The 12,080-nt window shown below is 36.2% G+C and overlaps 1 long non-coding RNA gene across 1 annotated transcript; it reads left to right on the top strand.

Moving 5' to 3' along the window:
- Positions 1-4,361: 4,361 nt before the first annotated feature.
- On the top strand, positions 4,362-8,512 carry LOC125585078. The gene is made up of 4 exons (XR_007321961.1): positions 4,362-6,596; positions 6,670-6,728; positions 6,824-6,874; positions 6,974-8,512. It is a non-coding gene; the product is annotated as an uncharacterized LOC125585078 (long non-coding RNA).
- Positions 8,513-12,080: the final 3,568 nt, after the last annotated feature.

The following is a 12,080-nucleotide window of genomic DNA, read 5'->3' as shown; positions in this document are numbered from 1 at the left end:
TCCACGATTTAGTTTTGATATCATCCGATCCGATCGGATTATCCTTTTTTCATGTATGGGAGCAACGTACGGGACAACAAAGAGCGGGGTTGGTATGGCATCGATGGGTGCGATGAGACCAGAGCTTGTAATGAAGTCGATTGTTCCGGTGGTTTTGAAGATGCAGTCTGCTGAGATGTTCTGTATCAGTTCGTGAAGTACTACAGGAGGTAGTACATGCGTGTGTCATGAAGATGGAGCTGAATGGGAGTTTGGGTTTTGTGATTGCGTGAGCTTGCTAAGCTTGGAAACGGAAAGAAGATATATGTTTGAAGATATATGGATGTTTTCCATAAAGCAAAAGGGAGTACTTGAAGATGAAGTTTTCCATTAAAGAAAATGGAAAGTTGTATTAAGTGTATTTAGAAGACTTGGAAAGCAATTTCAAGACGTGGAGAGCAAGTTATGGTCTGCTATATAAGGAGGGGTGTGTCTAATAAGACAGTTAGACCTCAGAGAATAAAGAGAGAGAGAGAGGTTTCCTTGGTGTGTGTTATTGCTTGGTGTCGAAGGATATTCTGAAGCATTGTCTGATGGAATCTGTTGTGGACTTAGTTTGGTGGCCTTGGTGTTGGCGCTTTGTGTTGGAGTTAGCCATCGTGTGTAGCTCGTGATGAGTTGTGTGTGTGCTTGGGTGATCAAGCTTATGGTGTCACTGGTGTATGTTGGGTGCTGACGTACTTGGTGAAGTACTTCTGAGAAGATGGAAGATTGAAGCCTAGAATCAGGGGGAGTTTAACAAAGGTGGTTTCTTTGAAGAGATCTGTGAAGATTTCAGCTGTAGAAGACAGTGTTCTCCGGTGAGCCGGATGGGTGATCTATGCATGCGTGCTTGATTCCTAATCTTTATAGATTGCTACTTAGAAAAGAGGGTTAAACACTAGTGTGTGTTGTATCATATAGCAATTGTAGGTTGCTCATTGTTCTAAGTCAATGAAATATGGACGAGGTTCCGAGGATGTAGGAAACGAACCCCGTTAACAAATTTTGTGTGTTTTACTTTCTGCACTTTTTTTCGTCGCCTCATCTGCACTAACAATTGATATCAGAGTGGGTCACCTAAGACCATCATTAACCCCAGCCTCTTAACTGGGATTCTTAGCTTCGGCTAAGAGACAGTTTTTAGCTTTTTTAGATTCTAACTAAGAAAAGTTAAGAACCGTCTCTTAAATAAGAGATATAAGAATCGTCTTTTAGCTGAAAAGTGTATAAAAAAATGTCAAATCTTAAGTTAAGAACCCCGATTAAGAGATCAGAGTTAATCATGCCCTAAGTTACTGGTGAGATCGTGGATGATGAGGACGAAACTTGTTAAGGAAGTAGGACAAAGTTTGAATGAAGATTGATGAAGATGGCATGATGGGATTTCTTCCTAGGTTTGGAAGGTGATGATCTTCGAGTTGGTTTTTGACCATTATGTGACTCATAGGGGGAGATTGAAGACATGGTTTTCAAGCCAGTTATGATGAGGGCACATGCATAGTCAAAAAGGGGGAGATTGAAGATGCAGTCTACTTAGATGTTCTGTATCAGTTCGTGAAGTAGTACAGGATGTAGTACATGTGTGTGTCATGAAGATGGAGCTGAATGGGAGTTTGGGTTTTGTGATTGCGTGAGCTTGCTGTGCTTGGAAAAGGAAAGAGGATATATGTTTGAAGATATATGGACGTTTTCCATAAAGCAAAAGGGAGTTACTTGAAGATGAAGTTTTCCATTAAAGAAAATGGAAAGTTGTATTAAGTGTATTTAGAAGACTTGGAGAGCAAGTTGAAGACGTGGAGAGCAAGTTGAAGACGTGGAGAGAAAGTTATGGTCTACTATATGAGGAGGGGCGTGCCTTATGAGACAACTAGACCTCATAGAATAAAGAGAGAGAGGTTTCCTTGGTGTGTGTTACTGCTTGGTGTCGAAGGACATTCTGAAGCATTGTCTGATGGAGTCTGATGTGGACTTAGTTTGGTGGCCTTGGTGTTGGCGCTTTGTGTGGTGGAGTTAGCCATCGTGTGTAGCTCGTGATAAGTTGTGTGTGTGCTTGGGTGATCAAGCTTATGGTGTCACTGGTGTATGTTGGGTGCTGACGTACTTGGTGAAGTACTTCCGAGGGGATGGAAGATTGAAGCCTAGACTCAGGGGGAGTTTAACAAAAGCAGTTTCATTGAAGAGATCTGTGAAGATTGCAGCTGTAGAAGATAGTGTGCTTCAGTGAGCCGGATGGTGATCTATGCATGCGTGCTTGATTCCTAATCTTTAAAGATTGCTACTTAGAAAAGAGTGGTAAACACTAGTGTGTGTGTTGTATCATATAGCAATTGTAAGGTTGCTCCTTGTTCTAAGTCAATGAAATCTGGACGAGGTCCCGGAAATATAGGAAACAAACTCCGTTAACAAATTTTGTATGTTTTACTTTCTGCACTTGTTTTTCGTCGCCTCATCTGCACTAACAGTTATGGCTGGTGTCAGGTATTTACGGTTCTGATGATAGCTGTGATTATCATTCATCAGTAATGGAATCAACCCAAAGGCAAGTCTTACTATCTATCTATTCGATGGCTATGCCCATCTCTCTCTTCCGGTCTCCTTGGTGGTCTCGCCGGTTTCTCCGCCGGTATGGCTATTGGAATCGTCGGCGATGCCGGTGTCAGGTAATTGATAAAACCCATGTTCTCTTAATGATCATGTTTATGAAGTTGAACAGAAATGTTGTTGTGATGTGTGTTGCTTGTCATATGCCACTTAGAGATATGTGTTTGGCTTTGTAATAATGTGACGTGATTTTTGTGTGGCTGCAGAGCGAATACACAACAACCAAAGCTCTTTGTGGAATGATTCTGATTCTCATCTTTGCTGAAGCACTTTCTCTGTACGGTCTTATTGTTGGTATCATCCTCTCTTCTCGTGCTGGTCAGGCTAGAGTCGAGAGAACTCTGAAAGTCTCTTAATGTTTTTGATATTTTTCACTTTCAATATTCGTGGAATTGTGAGCTTTGAGTTCTCATGAATAGCAAGCAAAAAAAATCATTTGATTTTGGTTATGGAAAACATCAAATAAGTGATGAAAATGCTTTAGTGATTTGATTCCTTAGACTGAAACAATGGTTTGTTGTTTTTGATGATTCTTCTCTTTCTTGCAAGCTCTCGTAGCTTTGACAAAAAATGGATGGTAATTCTTTGAGAAACTCTTTAAGAAGTAAATGGTGAAGACGTTTCAAAAGTAAATTAAAAGTCAGTGCTCCTGAGACTATTGTGTATTTGTGTGTGTGTATCTAATTCGGATATTAAAGAATTTTAGATTTACAGTCTACTCGGTGTTACTTGAATTTGATCACACATTTGTGTTTATATACATTTCTATCTTATGTTCAATTCAAGCAAAATGCGTGTAGGACAAAAATCAACATATTAAGAAAATACAAAATTTGTAATTTAATTTGCAGATTTAATATTTTTTGGAGATTTTTGAAGTGAATTAATGCAACAATTTTAAAGTAGAAGTGTAAAATGTAAAAGAATATTTGTAACTGATCAAGTGAACCATTGCATTCTTTAATAGCTACTATAGCCTTTGATGATCAATTTTTGCAACAGTTGGTAATTAACCATTGCAATATGATTAAGCAATGTACTTGTGTGTTATTTGTAATTTCCAAACCGCTTTTTAATTATTGCTGAATCACAACTTTATTGTAATATAAGCCTTTTTCGTCCACGTCGCCTATTGATTCCTAGATCGGTTAGTGAAAGGTTAACTAACCGAATATTATATCGAACTTATGTTAAACCAAACTACCCGAACCGAATAACCCTAACTAAACGAACTCACATGCCTATTCAAACTTATGATCATTTAGACATCTACTAGATAATCTAAGAGTTTTATCCATTAGGCCAACTTCGTGTCTAAACATGACCGACCTTTCTTATATGTGCAGCTGTAGAGGGCGAGCACTTCACAGCTAAAGGCATTGGGATGGAGAGCACCGCTGGACCAGAAGGAGGACAAGCGCTGGCATTGAGAACACATCTCTAGACAATAATGTGTCTAGGAACCGGAAAATACCCTCAAAAAATTCGATTCTTATTCGTTTTTTTTTCGATTAGTTCGGGTAATTCATGTTAAATATTGGATATTTTAGAAAAAAATATCAAGTAATTAGAATGATTTAGATAAAAATTTAGGATATGTAGGAATACTTTAAATATTTTGGATAAAAATATCATGATCCTTTCGGATAGTTTGAATATTTTATAATAAACTAACTTTAAAAAAAATTAGATATTTTTAATAAATTTTTAAATTACAGATATATATATATATTTATATATTCGGATACTCATTTTGTTCTCGACTTGATCCTGGTTCGGTTCAATTATTTTGGATATATAAATATAGGAACCATTTGGATATTTGAGGGTTTTGATACAGTTTTGGTTTCGTGTATTTTGGTTTGGTTCCAATTTGGTACTTCGGTTCTGTTTTTTATATGCATGCCTAAGGAACACCATAAGATTTTGATTGATAACCAATCAGAGCCTAGAAGAAAAGGAAGAATAGTGTTCGAGAAGTTTAGACTACTAGAGTTAGAGTTAGTGAGTCTTCCTCTTAGATCTAACCAAATTGCAGATCTGACTAAATTGTATTAGAAGTAGTGCAATGAAAGAGGTGATTTCTCTTTTCATCATGCTTCTCGTACAACACAAAAAATTTCCCAATATTGCATTTTTACACCGCTTCATAACAATAACAATTATTCACAGAAAATCATCTTGAATATCATATGATCAAAATCATGAACAAATCATGTGTGGTATATTTTCAATATATAGTATCTATTTTTGGTTGTAGAATTATGTTTTTACAAAAATTTATACGTTTATATATTATCTTTGTATTTTCTAAATACAGATAAAAACTAAAAGTTAAAAAACTAAGCATAAAATTGAAAAATATATCTCTAAATTGAAAAAATAAATTTAGAATTGACTGGTTGTAAGTTGTACTTCTATGCATTTCAATACATGAAATTGGTTCTTACGAAAATCTAATTTAATGGTTTAAACTAATGTTACAAATGTGTGTGCAACTATAAATGTGAATTACTTATGTAGGGTTCATACTGGAAATAAAAAGCATCCCCATTCATTGAAATAATTTTTATCTCTTCCAATTGTCACTTTATTTTTTGTTATTCTATAATATAGTGTTCTTAAAAACATCTTTTATCTTGGAGAGCTTTATACAACATATATTTGGCACTCTATTTCCATTACATAATATTTCAATATTTTATGCATCTATCCTTTTCTATCTAATCTTAATTTAATTTTCTTTCTTATTTTTAAGTTAGAATATGGAGGAAGCTCACTTTTTAATTTTTTTATATCAACATTCTCTATAGGAAATTTCTTACTAAATGTTTTAGATTAATTGTTTAAATATGAATTACTTACATAGAGTTGAGATTAGAAGGAATCCATTCATTTAAATAGTTACAACTCTTAGAATATTCATTTTGTTACGTTAAATTTTTTTAACAGTTAAGTCTTCTAAAATTGACATTTGTTTTGGTATTATCTATCTATTTATATAAATAAAATTGGCTTGTCTCTCTCCACAAGCTTCCACATCAGCAATCACATAGGGGCATATGTAGACACGTGGCACTCCCAATTCTTGAAAAAAAAATTGTAAACGAAAGCTAATTGGGCCAACCGATCTTGTAATGTTAATTTCTTATATTTGGGCTTCTATCCTCTCTTTTCTTCAGGCCCCAAGTACCATGTGAAGGTCAACATAGAGAGCATCTCCGACCCTTCCTTGTGCCGATGAAGCCACCTCCGATGAACTTTCTGTAACGCCTTCGGTTTCCATTTATTTTCCCGTTTAATCGGATCAGTTACATGTTTCATTCAACTTCTCCCACTCTGTAGCATTTAATCATTTTCATACATAATCGATGGGAGATCTCTTATAAAATTGAACGTTACTAGCGATGAACAGCCCCATCTCTGTGAAATCCATTTCTTTGAGCTCAAGGCTGGCCGATGCAGGCAGAGAGTTGCCACACGGATTCTCCGGTTCCGAGGGAAGACTCTGGAACCATTCGGGTTTTATCGTCATCCATTTTTGCTTAATTGATCATTAAGTTGGCTTTGGTTTAATTGAAGAAATGCAATCTCAACGTTTATGTTTTTTGGTAGCTATACTGTGAGAAGGAAAGGCTGTCAGGTGATCAGTTTGAACAGCTGAAGGCATTCATAGACATTGGTGATGTTTTGTGTGCTTGTGGCTCAATGAAGAGAACCGAGAAAGGTTTTTTTTTTTTTTTTTTGCTAAAAGAACCGAGTAAGGTGAACTCAAATTAAATGGTTAATCTCCTTAGAGAAGCATTGTTTTTAGTTCTGTTTATTAACTGTCTGTTCTCTGTTTTTTTTTTTTCATGGGAGCTTTCTATATGTGTGAATTCCATTTCAATTGTCACAAATTCTCTCCTTCCACTGCCTGCCAGACAAGACACGTATCATGGTCTAACTGATATTGATAAACGCTACCGACAAAGGTGAGCTCTATCTTCTTTTTATGTAAATATCTGGTTCTTATTTGGTTCCACGTACTGTGCTCGATCTTACTAGATGTGTGGATATGATTGCTAATCCTGAAGTGCCTAATGTGTCCAGCAAAAGAAAAAAAAGTAGGTGATCATATTCAAATTTTCATTTGAGCATCCAGTTAATTTTGTGCATGATCCCATCTCCCCTTTTTTGAGTGTGGTTTTAATATTTCCAGGCTCATGCGATCTTCTTGAAGGATATGGACAATTCTGTGATTGATATGGTGGTATGTTCTTCCTTTCGGTTAGTAATATATATATGAGCTCCAAGGTCTAATTTACTTTGGTCGATTGATACATACATATTGAATATGTGAATGAATTAGAACAATATCCAAGTCTGAGAGTGGAGGTGGAAAACATGGCGATGGAGTCGTTGCAAAAAGTGCGGGAGGGAAGTAAGAAAGCAACAATGCAGCTGGTGGACATAGAGTACAATACTGTTGATTTCTTCTTGAAGCTTCTCCAGCTCTAAGAATACCAACTTTTTTTCTTGGTTATGGTTGGTACCTGGAGGTACCGACACCGAAGAGATCTTCAGGTTGTGATTTTACGAGGTAATCTACGCTGGAAGACATCATACCGTATCGATTTTTTAAAACATCACAAAGTCTTATCTGCTGATTCTATGTTTGTGTTTGTTTTTGGCCTTCACCTTATATAGTTATATGCATGAGCTCTTCACATATCGACTATATTTGTTTAGTTATGTAGATTTCTTTACTCTTTTAGTGTTATTAAATCCTTTGATTAATTATTTATCAAAAACCTCTTTATTCGAACTGAAATGAACGAAAAGGTCATCTACTCAATCCCTCAAGGAAGCTATTTATAAGACATTTAACTTTTCTGAATGAAACAAAATAAATCTATTCACAATATGACCCCTACAAAAAGAATAAAATGTTATGAAAGAGAAAATATCTAAATGCTTTGAAACAAAATATTGATCAAGTTAAATCAATATTAATTTGGTTAATATGTTTTTATCGCTCCAAATTAGTTTAGAAGCAAATCTTTGTAAATATATCCAACACACATATAAATTAATAAATAATAAACATTAAATCTGTGTAGTAAAATGTATATTAGTATATCTTATAAAGCTTTAAGCCTTTAAGCCTTTATCACCACTAAATATTAGGATATCTTATATATATATAAACTCTAAGTTAAACTAAAAAAAAATATGAATGTAAAATTATTAATAAAAAATTATAGATAAGTATTTTAAGATAATAAATAAATATGATCGTTTAATTTTAGAATGGTTTAGGTTAATCTATACCGCGTTAAGCTGAGAAATCCTATAGTTTAAAAATATTTAGCTCAAAAATCATATATTACTGTTTCGTTTATATAGATTGGTTTAGGTGTGTTTTAGGGTTAAGTGGACTTTGGTCCTAATTAAAAGATTTTAAAATAAATTAAGAATATTATAAGAATTATTTAGTAAAATATGTTAATAGCTTCAGATTAACGATAAACGAAAAAAAACTCTAGAAAATAAAACATGTAGATTAGTCAAAAACAATGTGATTTTTATATGTAGTCAAAGAAAGTTTTGAATAAAAACATTGTTAGAGACACTCATAATCACAGATAGAATATATTCAGATATACCATAATCAAGTATAAAACTTTCACACACAATTGAGAAAATATATTAAATTATTATATGTATAATCTCATGCAAATGTAAAAGAAGAATATATACTGAAATGAATACTGAAAAAAAAAGAGTACAATGTTATAAAATATAGTTGATAACAAATAAAAATTCAGACACATAAAATTATAAACAGATGACAAATGTTAACAAAATAAATAGTCTTCAGAAATAATTAATTTATAATATGATCTTAGAAAACAGTATTTATTATATTCAATTTAAAATGTTTTTTAAAACGTTTTATAAAATTAATATATATTTTAACATAAAATTATTTTGTTGTAAACTCACCGCCCGCAGGGCGGGCCAACCTCTAGTATCTTTATAAACCTAATAACTTGAATAGAAACTCTATACAATTGGTAAGACATTCATTTTTTTAACAATATATATTTTCATCAGATGTCTGCTATTTTCTAAAAACAAATAACAATATCAATTGATTTGATCCACAAATGGGCAAACGGAACAATTCTTATTGGTTACCCAGAAAAACATTAATAGCTAGGTTACAAATATTTAGACGGTATTGGTCAGCTATTTAATATCCGATCAATCTTATCTTATAAAGGTAAAGATATATGTTGGAATAAAAAATATTCATATGTAAGAAGCTTTTTACCCCGGTAATAATAAGGCCAAGATTAATTTTATTTATAATTGTAAATAGTTTGGCTTACAAACTGCTTTTTGTTCTAAATTTTGTTTTTGTAGATTATTTAAAAAATTCTACGATTTTTTTTGGTTATTATTTGAGTATCTAACACTGTCAATATTTTATCTTTGCTTTTCATAAATTATTTAATTGATAATTATTTTAATATACAATAATTTTAGAATAACAAAAACCAATCTTGCATATGCGTATAGTATATTTCACAAACTTGTGTATAACAAAAAAAACATAGTTAATAAATGTAGGAGAAAAATGTTACACACATAATAATTTTTATAAAGAATAAATAAACAAAGAGAATTGTAAATAAATATATTTATTAAATAAAATAAAATCAAATTTTAGTAAAGAATTCAATAGTCCGCGCGAACACACGGGTTTGTTTCCTAGTATATATAATCCAAGCAAATCGCAGGTTTCGACAAACTTATTATCTCATAAAGAACGTGTATAGCAATCTTTCCGCAATTCACAAGGTTCAACAAGCAATTGATATTCCGAAGTCAAGTTGATCATGTTTTGGCCTTTTATAACGATCAAACAATTCTCAATCATGTCTGGCCTGACGCAGTTTCATACTTGCGTAGGATGTTGCTAAGTGTAGCGCAGCTGCCCACATCGGTGTTTAGAAAGAACATTGTGTCGTCGGCAAAGAGAAGATGGTTGATTCTAGGTGCTTTCGTTGCCACTCTCAGTCCTATCATGTGTCCACTCGAGTGTGCTTTCCGGCACAGTCCCGACAGAACTTCTCCGCAAAGAATGAACAAGTAGGGAGACAGCGGGTCACCCTGTCGGATGCCTCGTGACGGTATAACAGACCCGTGAGCTGAGTCGTCTAGCAGGTAGGAGTATGAGACTGAGGACACACACGTCATGATCCAGCTTATCCACCTCGCATCGAAGCCTAGACGCTCAAGGACAATCCAAATGAAGTCCCATTCTAGTCGGTCATACGCCTTACTCATATCCATTTTAACCGCCAATGAACAATTAATCTTTGCCTCCGAGTTTTTGAGATAGTACAAGAGCTCGTGTGTTATGAGGACGTTGTCCGAGATGGCTCGATCTTTGATGAAGGCGGATTGATTCTCTCCAATGATGCTCTGGAGGATAGGTCGGAGTTGAAGCGAGAGTATCTTGGATATGAGCTTGTACGTCACATTACATAAAGCTATCGGCCTGTAGTCGGATACAAGCTTTGGGCCTGATCCTTTCAGAATAAGCCTGACGAACGTACGATTTGTGGTCTCCCTCATTGTCCCTGAAGTGAAGAAACCTTGTACTTCTTTGCATATAGCCTCCCCAATAGTGATCCAGTTGGATTGGAAAAAGCAGGCCGAAAATCCATCCGGGCCGGGGGCTTTGTCAGGGTGGATAGAGAAGAGAGCTTCACGGATTTCTTGGAAAGATGGAACGGTCATCAGAGATTGGTTCATTTCCGTTGTGATACAAGGAGAGATGGCTTCCGTAACAATCGCTACTGTTTCTTCTCTAGATGAGGGAAGTGAGGAAGACTTGAAAAGTTTGTCATAGTACTCTGCTATCTGAGCTGCAATCTGTTCCTCTTCATGGAAGATATTCCCTTCTGCATCCTCTATGACAGAGATGCGGTTGCGTGCTTTCTTTCCGGTCGCAACTGCGTGAAAGAACTGAGTGTTTTTATCACCTGAAGCTAGCCAGATAATCCTGCTTCGTTGTCGCCAAAATTCCTCTTCTGCTTTGTATGCTGCGATCAGTTCGTTATTCAGCCTATATATCAGGTCCTCATCCCCGACACGCCTGCTCAGAGCTTCATCCAGCTCTTTCTTAATTCGCTCGATTGTTTCTCGGCTATTAAGGTGCTTCTCTTTTCTCAATTTCACTAGGGCTTTCCTGACTTTAGCTAGTCGTACCTCTGAGTGTAAGTTCTCTGCAGCGAGCCAGGTTGCGGTAATGAGGTCTCTAACCTCTTGGTTATCTTTAAGCCGACGATCGTATCAAAAGATGCGGGTGGACTTCCTTTTTGCTGAGTCGAAGATGGATATTAGAGGACGATGGTCTGAACCGTTGAATTCCATGTAGTGGCTCCTTGCCGTGGGGAACATGTCTGACCAGTGGCTATTGACCATGGCTCTGTCGAGTCTGCAAAAAACTAGGTGTGTGCGTCTCTTCCCTCGCCATGAGAGTGGGTTGCCGGAGTATTTCAAATCAAAGAGATCGCATTGAGCAAGAAGGTTACGAAAGGCAGCAAAGGACCCTTTCGATCATAAGGGTCCACCATCCTTCTCCGAGTTATTAATAATCTCGTTGAAATCTCCGGTAAGGAACCAGGGATGGTCTCTATTTGCTGAAATAGATAGGATTTGGTCCCACACATATCTTCTTTTCGACACATCTGGTTCACCATGGATGAAGGAACCAAAGAAGAAGATGCCTTTATGAGTGATCTCAGTATCAATTACATTCTTATTAGAGCTAAGAACTGTGAGATTTAGGTCATTCTTCCAAAAGAGAGCCAAGCCACCGCTGTTTGGTCTCTCGGGGGGAACAAGAATGCGCTTATACTGATCCAGAAAATCCAATTCATTCAGCACGAACTCGTCTGGATTCTTGGTTTCCATCAAGAAGAAAACATCAGGAGATATTTGTTTTTGAATCTCCCTGATGCGCTGGACTGTTTCGGTGTTCCCCAGTCCGAAACAGTTCCAACTGAACGTCACTAAGGTAGATGCGGAGGATCCTCGGGAAAATCCAACCGAGGACGTTTGTTTGCTACCAAACTTGTATTGCCTGATGGCCCTGCATTTGACCTTCCGGTTTGCCCTTGTTGTGGCTGTGCTCGTGACGCTTGCCCTGTAGTTCTTGGAGTGTTCCGAGTGTGGGTACTAGGAGATGACCGTACAACATTCAGAGTACGTCTCCTGGAAGATAGGCTTGTAAATACTCGAGGACTGTTCTGAATAGCTCGCGTGGACCGAGCTTTTGGTGGTCGTCCTCTCTTCTTTGGTACATTGGTGCCTTGTGTAGTCGATACTTTGTCTTGAGCCCCTGAGGGGGCTAGCACAGATGGAACAGATAGACTCGGCATGAGGTTCACAGTATCCAC

This window comes from Brassica napus, chromosome C4 (genome assembly GCF_020379485.1).
Source record: "Brassica napus cultivar Da-Ae chromosome C4, Da-Ae, whole genome shotgun sequence".
Classification (NCBI taxonomy): Eukaryota; Viridiplantae; Streptophyta; class Magnoliopsida; order Brassicales; family Brassicaceae; genus Brassica; species Brassica napus.
The sequence above is the reverse complement of the archived record's forward strand: the minus strand, read 5'-3'. Positions and strand labels throughout refer to the sequence as shown.